General features: G+C 26.4%; 1 protein-coding gene across 1 annotated transcript in view; it reads left to right on the plus strand.

Annotated features, from left to right (window-relative positions):
* LOC126897466 (uncharacterized) overlaps positions 1 to 12684 on the plus strand; it is a 169952-nt gene that overhangs the window by 22248 nt on the left and 135020 nt on the right. The window lies entirely within an intron of this gene.

Genomic DNA, 12684 nt, shown 5'->3' on the forward strand with positions numbered 1-12684 from the left:
TTTTTTTTTTTCATTTTATAGTACATAAAATAAGCTTTAATTTGATATATGTTTAAAGGACGCAGTATTTCCGGAACATTTTCAAAAAATAATTTTTGTAAAAAAGTTGCTATTTTAACTCCCCCCAATGAACAGGTTAAGTGATAGATTTTCAAAAAAATGATATCAAATGTAAGGGAAATATCTAAAGTTTTAATACAAAAAAAATGATGTTGATTTGTTGGTTTTTGAAAAAGTTATAGAAGTTTTAAGAAAAAAAAGTGAAAAAAATGACAAAATTTACCAATTTTTAAATTTGTAATTGTTTTTGATATTTCCCCCATTTTCGGGGAACGACGGANAGTCCCCCCAATGAGCAGGTTAAGTGATAGATTTTCAAAAAAATGATATCAAATGTAAGGGAAATATCTAAAGTTTTAATACAAAAAAACATGATGTTGATTTGTTGGTTTTTGAAAAAGTTATAGAAGTTTTAAGAAAAAAAAGTGAAAAAAATGACAAAATTTACCAATTTTTAAATTTGTAATTGTTTTTGATATTTCCCCCATTTTCGGGGAACGACGGAATTTTTTTCAATTTTTAAGGGTAATGTCTCCAACTAGATACAATTTGTGATCTTTGGCGTATTTTTGAAAGAAATCGGTCAAGTGAGAGCTGAGAAAAAGTGGCAACAGACAAAAAAAAAAAAAAAAACACATCATTGTAAAATTAATAACTTCTCAGATTCGCATCGAAGCTAAAATCGATAAAATTTGTCATTTTTTTCACTTTTTTTTCTTAAAACTTCCATAACTTTTTGAAAAATTAACAAATCAACATAATTTTTTTTTATACTAAAACCTTAGATAATTCCCTTTTGTTTAATATCATTTTGTTGAAAATCTAACACTTAACCTGCTCATCGGGGGGGATTTAAAATAGCAACTTTTTTACAAAAAATAACTTTTTCAACTTAATTTTTGAAAATGTTCCGGAAATACTGCGTCCTTTAAACATATATCAAATTAAAGCTTATGTCATGTACTATATAATTAAAAAAAAAAAATTTATCCGGACGACCTATCTTCTATGCGCAAATGGCTACCGTATTCTAAAATATATTATTTTTCTATTAAAATTCTAGGTTTTGTATTTCATTTTATTTTAAAATATCTTATTAGTAGAATATATTGACTTTCATGAATATGATATAATTTAATTGACATAGAGTAAAGGTCATAAGACATAAGAAATTAAACTTATTAAATTTTTTTTACTTTTTTATTTTCATACTAAATTTAATAGTTATAATTATGGCTACCACATTTTTCTAATTCTTTTATATATTATTTTATGTGTAATATATTATGATTCAGTATAATTATTACAAATGTTATAATTATTCAATTCATTATTTAAGTTGAAACATAAAAAATAAATTATTTAAACTATTATGATAATATTGTAAATATTTTAATAAATAAACATGGTTATTTTCTAGTAGTTAGAATATTATGTATTCATAAATATCTAAAGGTTTCTTATGGTACTGTTATTAATAGGTAAAAATCTGTTTTTCGTTTTTTTGTACTTCTGAGGTGGGTATATTAATATATTTTATCCCTTTAATTTTTTTATCATAAAATTGAAACATATCAATTGGCGTTAATATTTGGTAAAAACAACACATTTTGGTTAATGTTAGTTTAAATTTAATTTTTAGAAAATTTTACAATATAAATTTTAATCATTCACAATTAACACAACATTTTTTTTATACAAAATATATCTAATAAATTTATAGATTTTCTTCCCAAAACAAAAGTAAATGATTTATAATAAAACAAGTGTAGATATTAAAATTACTAAGAGTTTTTATAATTTCAAAAATTGTTTTAACTATGCTTTATATTTTATAATTTATTCAAGCATCAATTATGTTTAATTTGTTTTATTTTAAACTGAAAATTTAAAAAAGATGTATTTATGTCTTAAGTTATGTTGGCCAACCCAAAAATTTATCTTGGATCTTGGTCAAAACCAAGAATAGCAAGTTAACCGATGTCAATCCAAATATTGTCCCTGTTATTTTAAATTGTAATCCAATTCAAAAATAATTCACACCTGAATTAAGTTTTATTTTTATCATAATATACAAAATTAAAATAGGAGAAAATAAATATTGTAAAAGCAAAAAACTCTACAATAACTTTCTGCGCTTTTTCAATAAAGCAAATGTATTTATAACATTATTAAAGTCAATTTTTTGTGCTATTTTGCACTCAATGCTCAATATAGCCAAATTTGATACCCGGAATTCAGTAATAATTCAGCGAAGATATGTTTTAAGAAGTTTAAGCCGGATGAAACTTCTTTCCGCGGTTGCGCTGCTAACTGGAAGTCTATAAAATATTTTATACAAAATATATAAATTTGGATATGAAGAAACCATGTCTCGAAATATCATGAACTTTAAAATATCATTTAATGTTAAATGTTTCATCATAAAGTTGATGATAAATTAGACAAAACAAATGATATTCAGCTTCTATATCCATTTTATCTATGTCAACTTCAAAAAATTTTGATAAATGTTTAATAGAAACAAGATTTTCATCTATGTTTTCTATAGGCATTATCTTTGGATTAAGAACTTCAAATTTTTTTTACGATGTTAGAGAAATCTTCAAAACGTGTTTTCAACGTATTTGTAAATGAATCCAAAATAACAAAATATGTATTATATTTAAAATTTTCATTAGCAGACTACGTAATATTTTTCAAATTACTTTTACTGTGCATTTTCTACTTAGTTACTTCTTAGTTCTTTTTCGTTCTTGCTCAAAGTCATTTTTGCCTCCAAACTCTTCACACAATTCAATTGCATTAAATTTTATTTTTAAAAAATGTTCCTCATTTCTTAAAGATGATATATTTAAAAAAATGTTGAAACCATTTCATGTGCAGTTATTAAATCAATTTTAGAACTTTGTAAATATTTTGATAAAATATTAGATTTTCCAAATATATTCTTTCATAAAACTAATAAAAAACTGAATTTAAAATTCACCATTTGAAAAAAATAATCGTCGTGCTTCTGAAATGGTTTTTAATTTTGTATTGAGAAGTTCTCCATCATCAATTCACTGTAATAAGTTAACAACTACTGGCAAGTTCATGTACATAAACTTGCCAGTAATTGTTTATACGAAAATATTTTTAGTCGTGGTAAAATATTTGTTATAAATGTATATAATGCCTCAAGAGTACCAATGAATGAAACTGCATTAATAGATGATCTAATAGAATCTATAAGTACCTAATTTAAATTATGAGCACAACAAGGAATGTTTAGTGCTAATGGTGATAAATCTTTAACTTTTGATTGCAAGCTAGAAAATCGCCCAGACATGGTATTAGCACCACCATGCTTGAACACGACATAAAGAAATATCTAATTTATATTCTTCCATTAATTTTTTTATGATGACAAAATAATCAATGTGAGTAAGGCCAGACACGCATTCAATGGGGGTCTGAACCCCATGGCCTTCATAAATTTCGATATCAGTGTTTAGAAAAGTGGGTGTGGTTAGCGTACTCAAAAGAAGTAGATGGCGCATTTTGTGAATACTGCGTTTTGTTTAGCAATGATTTTGTCGGTAAAGGATCTCATGAATAAATCGGATCATTAGTTGATAAATCTTTCATTAAATGGAAAAACGCCTTTGAAAAATGTACTGCCCATTCTAAAACCAACTAACATCAATTTTGTGTAGTAGCTGCAGACAGTTTTAAAAAAGTGGTAAATGGAAAAATAAATGATGTTTCAACACAATTAAATTCCCAAAGAAAAAAAACCCAGTACAGGGTGGTCGCGGCACAGTGATGACGAGGCATAATCGAATCAAGTATAATGATATCTGACAGTGATTAAAATCATTATCATAAAAAACGCTTCGATGCAAATCTTTAGATAGTGTTTACTTTTAAAACATTGGTGGATTATTCCAAAAGCTACATGATCTGCTATTTCCTTATTAATATCCTGATTAAAATAAAGTATGTCGAATGAAAAAGGGATTATTAAAAAATATTATTTCTCATAAAAAAATTATGTTGATCCATGCACTATTCAATAAATAATAGCATTATAAAGTAAAAAATGTAAAAAATAAAATCGAGAATTTTCACATAAAAATAGCATTCGGTAGCCATTTTCAAGATGAAGACAAATTAAAGTCCGAAATTTTTTTTTCCTTAATAATGTACATTACATTAGCTTTAATTTAAGATATATATATAAAAGTGTTAGACTTTCTGGAACACTTTTAAAAATTAAGTTGAAAAAGTAAATTTTTTGTGAAAAAGTTGTCATTTTAAATCCTCCCCTGTGGGCAGGTAAAAGGTCAGATTTATAAAAAATATTTACCAAATGATAAGTTAACACATCAAACATCTATAAAAAAATTTTTTTTATTGATTTGGACATTTTTGAAAAAGTTATTAAAGTTTTAAGAAAAAAAATTGAAAAAATTTCGAAAATTAGCGATTTTTAAATTCCTAATTTTTTTTTAGATTTTGCCCATTTACAGGGAACGAGGGAAATTTGTTCAAATTTTGAGTGTAATATCTTTGACTAAATACGATTTGTGATCTTTTGACGTATCGTTGGAAGAAATCGGTTCGGTAAGAGCTAAGAAAAAGTGGTAACAGACACAAAAAAAACACATCATAGTAAAACCAATACCTTCTGAGCTTCGCATCGAAGCTAAAACAGCAAGAAGAAAATAGAGCAGTTCTAGTACTTATTATCGAGACTGTAATTTTTTGCAGTGAAAACGAACTTTCTCTCAGAGGTGATTATGAGAGTGCTTCATTTACCTTGCAAAATTAATAATTCTGAGGACGAAAATTTAAAATCACATCTATTAACTAGCAATAAAAATTCTAGTTATTTAAGTCCAACGATACAAAATGAAATAATTAATATTTGTGGGCTATTAATTTAAAAAAAAATTGATTATTGACATCAATAATGCTGGTTGTTTTGCTATTCTATGGGATGAAACGTTAGACGTTTCTGGAATTGAACAACTGTCATTATGCGCTTGATATGTCAACCAAAATAAACAACTTAGTGAAGATCTTTTATTCCGGCATATGATTTAACTGCGGAAAATTTGACAAATTTAATTTTTGAGACATTACATGTCCGCGTACAACTAAAAAATAAATCCACAGGGAAAATTATGTTGGTGACTAAGCAGAGGAATATTACAGAGTGTCCATATTTTTGCCGTCTTTAGATAATCTTATTCTAAATCTAGAAACTCAATTTGAGCAAAATAATATTATTCTCTCGTCTATTGAAATTTTATTGCCAAAGTATGTTTCAAAAGATAAAGTAACAGAACTTCAAAATCTAAAAATATTTTATGAACATCGAGTTCTTGAAAAAATGATGACATCAGAATATTTACTATGGGTGCTAAAAATGGAAAAACTGAGGAAATAAACTAGTAGAAATAAGGCAATTTTAAAAATTTTGGACACATTGCCAGTATCAACAAGAGAAATTGAACGTTCATTTTTAACTTTAAAACAAATCAAATCTCTACCACGTAACAAGACTGGAAATTAACTCTTAACCGGGCTCGCTCTGTTATCAGTTCATTGGGAAATATCCATTTCTCCACATGATGTATTGGACATAATGGCCAAAACAAATTGAAAAATGTTGCTTTAATCAAATACCTATTGTGATACAATAATAATAAGTCTAAAATAATCCCTACTTCAAAATGTGTAATAATTAAGAACAAAGATAATAAATTGTAATTATTAAAATTAAATACCTTAATACCTATTAAAAAAATCATTTGTATCTATGCTTATTAGTTATGTTTTGAATCTTTTTTTTCTCCAGACAATTATTGGTTGTTAGTGATAGATTTTTTGTTGGACCCCCTTTCCCCCAAATAAATATCCTAGCTGCATGCCTTAATGCTAATGCAGCAATGGTTTAAATAAAACAAAAAATAAGTTTAAAATAAGACAAAACAATATAATTAATAACTATTTATCGATACAAAATAATGATGATGACTACTTGATGTGAATGGAATACGAGTGAAGTCATTGACATGATAATTCAACCAGGCATAATGTACTGTCCCAAACAGTACTACAAAAAGTATGATTGTAATTTTGAATGAGCGTATCGGAGGGCGATAAACAATAATGCACAAAGGTGCGACAATCATCGCGATATAAGCGTTTTTAACAACTACGTGTTCGCAAGCACCGTAGAGCCATATAACAAGACGAACTAGGAAGAGGACCGACAGTACTTTGACAATAATTCGATGTACAACAATCGCGTACGTAATAATACAGCGTAGTGAGTCTCTCGCACAAACGGTAATGGTAGTGCGAGTGGCGTTATCAGTCATAAAAAAAATGTAGCGAAACGCCCTCTCATACTTCATACCCAACAGTATTATTAGGGTTATTTTAATCTTCGAAGCGCAGCTAAAAAGGTATTAATTTTAATGATATGTTTTTTTTTATGACTTCTTAGCTCTCACGGGAAAATATTTTTCTACGATACGTCAAAAAATCAAAAATCGTGTCTAGTTAAAAACATTACCCTTGAAATTTTTTTGTAAAATAAATTCAAATTATTTTTACATCAAGACGGTTTGATAAACAATTACTTTACATTGAAAATATCTATGACTTTTGGCAAAAAATTTAAATTACTTTATAAGTATATATATAAAAATGTATATAGTTATTTATTTGTTTAAATAATTTTACTCACATATTCCTAATGTTTGCTTATAATAAAACTACTGACATTATACACACATTTTACGATACAATATATCATAAGTAGTTCTCATTAATTTCTTTTTAAAAATATCATTTTACTATGTGATTGTTTATTATAATTACAAGAAAAAAAATGTTTATTCAAATAACACCTATTTACATAGAATGTTATTTTATCTGTATATTAATTAAATATAAATTTCCTTCTTCCAAAAAGATATGTTTATATAACAATACATACGATTTTATTTTGCGGAAGGAGCTAAATCGTCACACCCTACATCTTTGTATCTAATACTCTAATTATTTATTTAAAAAAATTCAAAACCCATGTTCAAAAATTCGTCTTAGTGACGTCACAGTACTATAACCTTGGGAGGTGCGATGTAACATTCTAGTGCCTGTGGTAATTGCTGAGACGTCTATCGATCCTTAATTAACCCATTACAGAATGTCGCAAAGTGAATTCTATAGGTTGACAAATGGAAGTCACACAATATGAGCCGTGTAAGGTCATAAATGTGATCAATCAATTATATATCATTTATTTATCGTTAAATATAACTCATATACAGAATGGAACAAATCTAACTGTTAATTCATATAAATTATAATCCACATAAAATTTTATAATATTAAGATTTGAAAATTTTATTGATAAGTTTTAAAGAAAAATTTTGATATCAAAAACTCTGTAGTAATTAAATAAGGAAGTATTGAATTACGTCGATTTTAGTATAATATAAGCTTTACAATAGTAGTAAGCAATTTTTGAACTCTTAAGCAATATAATAATTCCATATAAAAGGGAAATGCAGGGTAAAGGTGGACGATACTGGGCGAGACGAGACTGGACGTTTTGTCGAAGAAACGTCGAATTACGGGTTAGGTCGTTGGTGTAAGAATAACTTTATATTTTTGTAAAATTTAATTAATTTTTGTGTTAATTTTTTATATTATATTTGACTTTGTGTTTAATACGTTTCTTAAATAAAATAATTATTTAAAAATCTGGGCTTAGCGCAAATATTTTATATTCACCGTGTTCTTAGAATTTGTGTGTGTTTGCGGCTAGAGTCAAGGTTGGACTGCTGGTCCTTTAGTCAATCTTAATAATTAGTGTACGAGCTGGCTAGTGTTTGGGCTTAACCGTCCTTCAGTGGGTATAGTAAAAAGGTAGTTGTGCTGGTGGCTGACAAGGAGCTACCCGTCAGTCTGCTACTTTTGAGCTAGACTGTGTTGACGGGTCTAAACTCTACCCCTTTAGTAGTGCACTAATTAGAGGGATTGGGGCTGATCAGTTTATCCAACGGGAGGACTTGAGAAGAGCTCGAATGACGAACTCGTCGTCAATATATATATATATATTTAAAAACATTAATAAATTTGTGTTAAACTTCTGTGTCTACGTTGGGGCACTACCGACGTACGACAACTCTTATTTTAATTTAGTAGTTAAGTTTATACAGCATTTTGAAGTTTGTTAAATTTTTGTTTTAATTATTGTTTTCGTAACAATATTAAACATATATTTAAAGTAATCAAAGGAATTTAAAAATAAATTCCTTTATGTTTAAATTGTAAACAATATTTTTCCTTGTTAAATTTTTTTCTTCCATCTTTATAATTTTTATGCAAGCAGTATAATTAAATAAAAACCTAGAACAGGGGTCGCGGCACAGTGGTGACATGGCATAGTTGGGTCAAGTATAATGAAATCTGACAGTGTTTAATATCACTATCATAAAAAACGCTTCGTTGCAAATCTTTAGATAGTGTTTTATTTAAAAAAATTGATGGATTATTCCAAAAGCTACATGATCTCCTATTTCCTTATTTATATCCTGATTAAGAAAAAATATGTTGAATGAAAGGGGATATAAATATTATTGTATTGATCCATACATTTTTCAAAAAGTTATAGCATAACAAAGTTAAAAATGTCAAAAAGAATTTTTTTACAAAAATCGTATTTTTTTTATGTACTTTGATGTCTGTTTTCACCGTGAAGACAAAATAGTCCGAAATTTTTTTTCCATGATGAAGTATATTACAATAGCTATAATTTAATATATATAGAAAAGTGTCAGATCTTCCGGAACATTTACAAAAGTTAAGTTGAAAAATTTGTCATTTTAAATCCCTCATGTGGACAGGTAAAGGGTCAAATTTATTAAAAATATATACCAAATGAATAGTAAAGACATTATGTATCTAAAAAAAATTATATTGGTTAGGTTATTTTTAAAAAATTATGGCAGATTTAAGAAAAAAAAATTGAAAAAATGTCGAAAATTAGCAATTTTTAAATTTGTAATTTTTTTAGAGATTTTCCCCATTTGTTTAGTCTTTATATTAATTAAGCCACTAATATATATTTCGTGTTAAAAAAATTATTTCATCAATTATCAAGTAGCTAAAGTTACTAAAACGAATTATTTTAGTTGAATGACGTCATCTATCATTAATAAATTCTATTTTAGCCAATATTTTGTAATTCTTATATGATGGACTTATTATTATCTATATTTTATTCAAAGTACTATAATATTAATATAATAAGCCTACGTAAAATTTTCTTACTTATTGCAATATTACTGAAAGTTGAACGAATGCAACCATATTATTTTATAATTTATAATTAAAAGGATTTTTATTTGAAATTTTCAACATGTTATGAAAATAAAAATTAATTAAATGCTTAAAGTTACTTATTAATAGAGGGCTTAAAATACCTTCAAATATCACTCAGACTTAACATGATAATATAATTCTTAAATTATCGAGTTTTAATGACAATAGAAAATAAAAAAAGGAGAATTTTTATGTAAATAAGTGACGACCAGTCAACAATGCTATTCGGGTACGCTAAACTATAATCTTAGTATGATTATAAAATTATAAGTGTAATTTTGTAATAAATTATATTTTGATAAGAAAAATTCTGTATGTTTATTTATTATTTACAATTTTATAATTAAAACAATGCTTTTCAAGATTATTTAAAGTTTAAACTCAAAATACTTGAGCAGAATGCTTTTCTGAATACCTTGGAAATACTTTTTTAGAACCTAATAAATATATTAATGGATTTACATTATGCAATTTATATAGTCTTCAAAATTCGAGGACTTTGGTGGATTCTTATTTAAAATAAATACATTAAAATTAATTTTTATCATAATAATTATTTGATGTTTTTGTAATTTATAGCAATAATTATGTTATAAATTATTTCAAATTATTAGGTATGCTTTTCGAAAAAGAAAAAAGAATTTTACAACACAAAATATGAGTATTTAAATTTTTTTGGAAGTAACTTTGATTATTTGCGGCTGAGTAATATATTTTATTTAATAAATAAAAAGTAAAATATTTTTTAGATGGTATATAATGATTCAAAAAAATTTTTTTTAAGGGATCGAAATAATATTCTACTAAAATATGAAATTCAATAATAACTGAATTATTCAGCCAATGATAATGTATATCTCCTTAGAGTTTTGCGTGTTTGCAAAGCTGTGAAAAATAATTTTAATAACATATTTTCAAATTCGTAATATGCATCTTAAATCTAAATTATTTATACAATTGTTGTAACGCTTATGAGAAAAACATTTTTCCATTTTTTGACGAAAATAACTTTATATTTGATTATATTTTAGTAAAATGTTGGATGGTATGACCAAGTCGGTCACACAGCAATGCTTAATATGCACTGTTAAAAAAAAATATTATAATAAAACCAAACTAAAAACAAAAAAAAATTTTTAATAAATTAAAAAAAATATTAACACTTTTAACTTTTTCCAGTTGGAACTAGTTGTTACATTTTTTTACTTTCATATGAATAATATTTTAATTAGTGTTATGAAACTACACAAATACGTTCAAAAATATATAAGCTATAAAATGAAAAAAATATATTTTTCTAATTAATTTACCTTATTTAGTCTACAAATAAAAACGTTAAAAATAAATTTTGTATCAACTGCCAAGATTGAAACATTTAACACAAAAACGGTCAAAAGTTTAGGTTGACATCACAATAATGATTGATTAGTCTCGCGTCGCTTCATGAACAGAGCCCCACGACCTGTGCCACCTTTATCAGCTGTCGTCCTACTACATATACATTAGGGTGGTCCTTATTTTACGAATATCAAAATTTCTTTCAGGACACCCCTCCATTTTTTTTAGAATAAAAAAATAATATTCTAAAAATTTAAGATCATTTGGAAAAATTTAAATCGAGTCGCGCAGCAATTTAAAGTTTTGACCTCGAATATTGAAAGAATATTCTATAAAAGGATAAAAAAAAACCTATATTAGAGGTTTTAAAGTAATTTTTTTAATAAAAGACAAGATACAAAAAAAACCCAGCACACGGGGGTCGCAGCACAGTGGTGACGAGGCATAGTTGGATCAAGTATAATGATATCTGACAGTGATTAAAATCACTATAAAAAAAAACGCTTCGATGCAAATCTTTAGATAGTGTTTAATTTTAAAAAATAGGTGGATTATACCAAAAGCAACATGATCTGCTAGTTCGTTATTAATATCCTGATTCAGATAAAGTATATCGAATGAAAGAGGGATTATTAAAAAATATTATTTCTCATAAAAAAATTATGTTGAAAAGTGTATGGATCACTTTTCAATATGTCATAGCATTATAAAGTTAAAAATAAAAAAAATAAAATCGAGAATTTTCACACAATAATAGCATTTGATAGCCAATTTCACCCTGAAGACAAAATAAAATACGAAATTTTTTTTTTGCATAATAAAGTAAATTACATTAGCTTTAATTTAAGATATATATAAAAGTATCAGACTTTCCGAAACACTTTCAAAATTTAAGTTGAAAAAGTAAATTTTTTGTGAAAAAGTTGTCATTTTAAATCCCCACCGTGGGCAGGTAAAGGCTGACCCTTTATAAAAAAAATATATCAAATGAAAAGTAACAATATCATGCATCTATATAAAAAAATTGTGGCAATTTTTTGGCAATTGTCGCAAAAATTGCGAAAATTAGTGATTTTTAAATTTGTAATTTTTTTGGGGGTCCCCCCCTTTGACGGGGAACGAAGGAAATTTTTTCAATATTTGAGGGTAATACCTTTGACTAGATACGATTTGTGATCTTTTGACGTATCATTGAAAGAAATCGGATCGGTGAGACTGAGAAAAAGTGGTAACAGACCCCAAAAAAAAAAATAAACACATCTTAGTAAAACCAATAGTCTTAAAACAAAGTTTTTAGTAAAACAAAGTTGACCCCTCTCCAAGGCATAAGGGATGAACTTAAAAAGTATTACATAGTTAATAATTTAAGAATAATGTGTAACTAAAGATAGTNTAACAATTCCTTTCCTTTTTTTTAGTCATATTTTTGTTACTATTATTTAGAGCACGCAAATAACAAATTAACAAAAGCAAATAAATTACCTATTGTAATTACAAAATTATAATAAAAGAAACAAATTAAAGATAAAATTTATCAAAAAAATTTTCATAGAGTATACTCTTTCGAATTTTGTAATCAATGCAGATACTTGGTAGTTTGTTATCATTTGTTGGACCAGAGTTAAAAAAAATTACCTACAACCAAGTTTGGAGTAACTGCTATTCCATTTATTATTACGTCTAAAACGTTATCTTTTTCAAATAACGTTTTCTATGAATATAAAAATGAAAATACAGCCATAATAATAACTGTATTACCCAATAGTAATCACAAATTAATAACAATTTCAATGTATATAAGGCCTAGCACGTTTTTGATAATTCGTAAAAATAATTGATATTTAAATTTGGGGGGGCCGGCCCTGGGCCACATTAAATCTAAGAGGGGCCAGGCCC

Source organism: Daktulosphaira vitifoliae, unplaced genomic scaffold, assembly GCF_025091365.1.
Source record: "Daktulosphaira vitifoliae isolate Bord-2020 unplaced genomic scaffold, ASM2509136v1 Scaffold_2, whole genome shotgun sequence".
In the NCBI taxonomy this organism is placed as follows: domain Eukaryota; kingdom Metazoa; phylum Arthropoda; class Insecta; order Hemiptera; family Phylloxeridae; genus Daktulosphaira; species Daktulosphaira vitifoliae.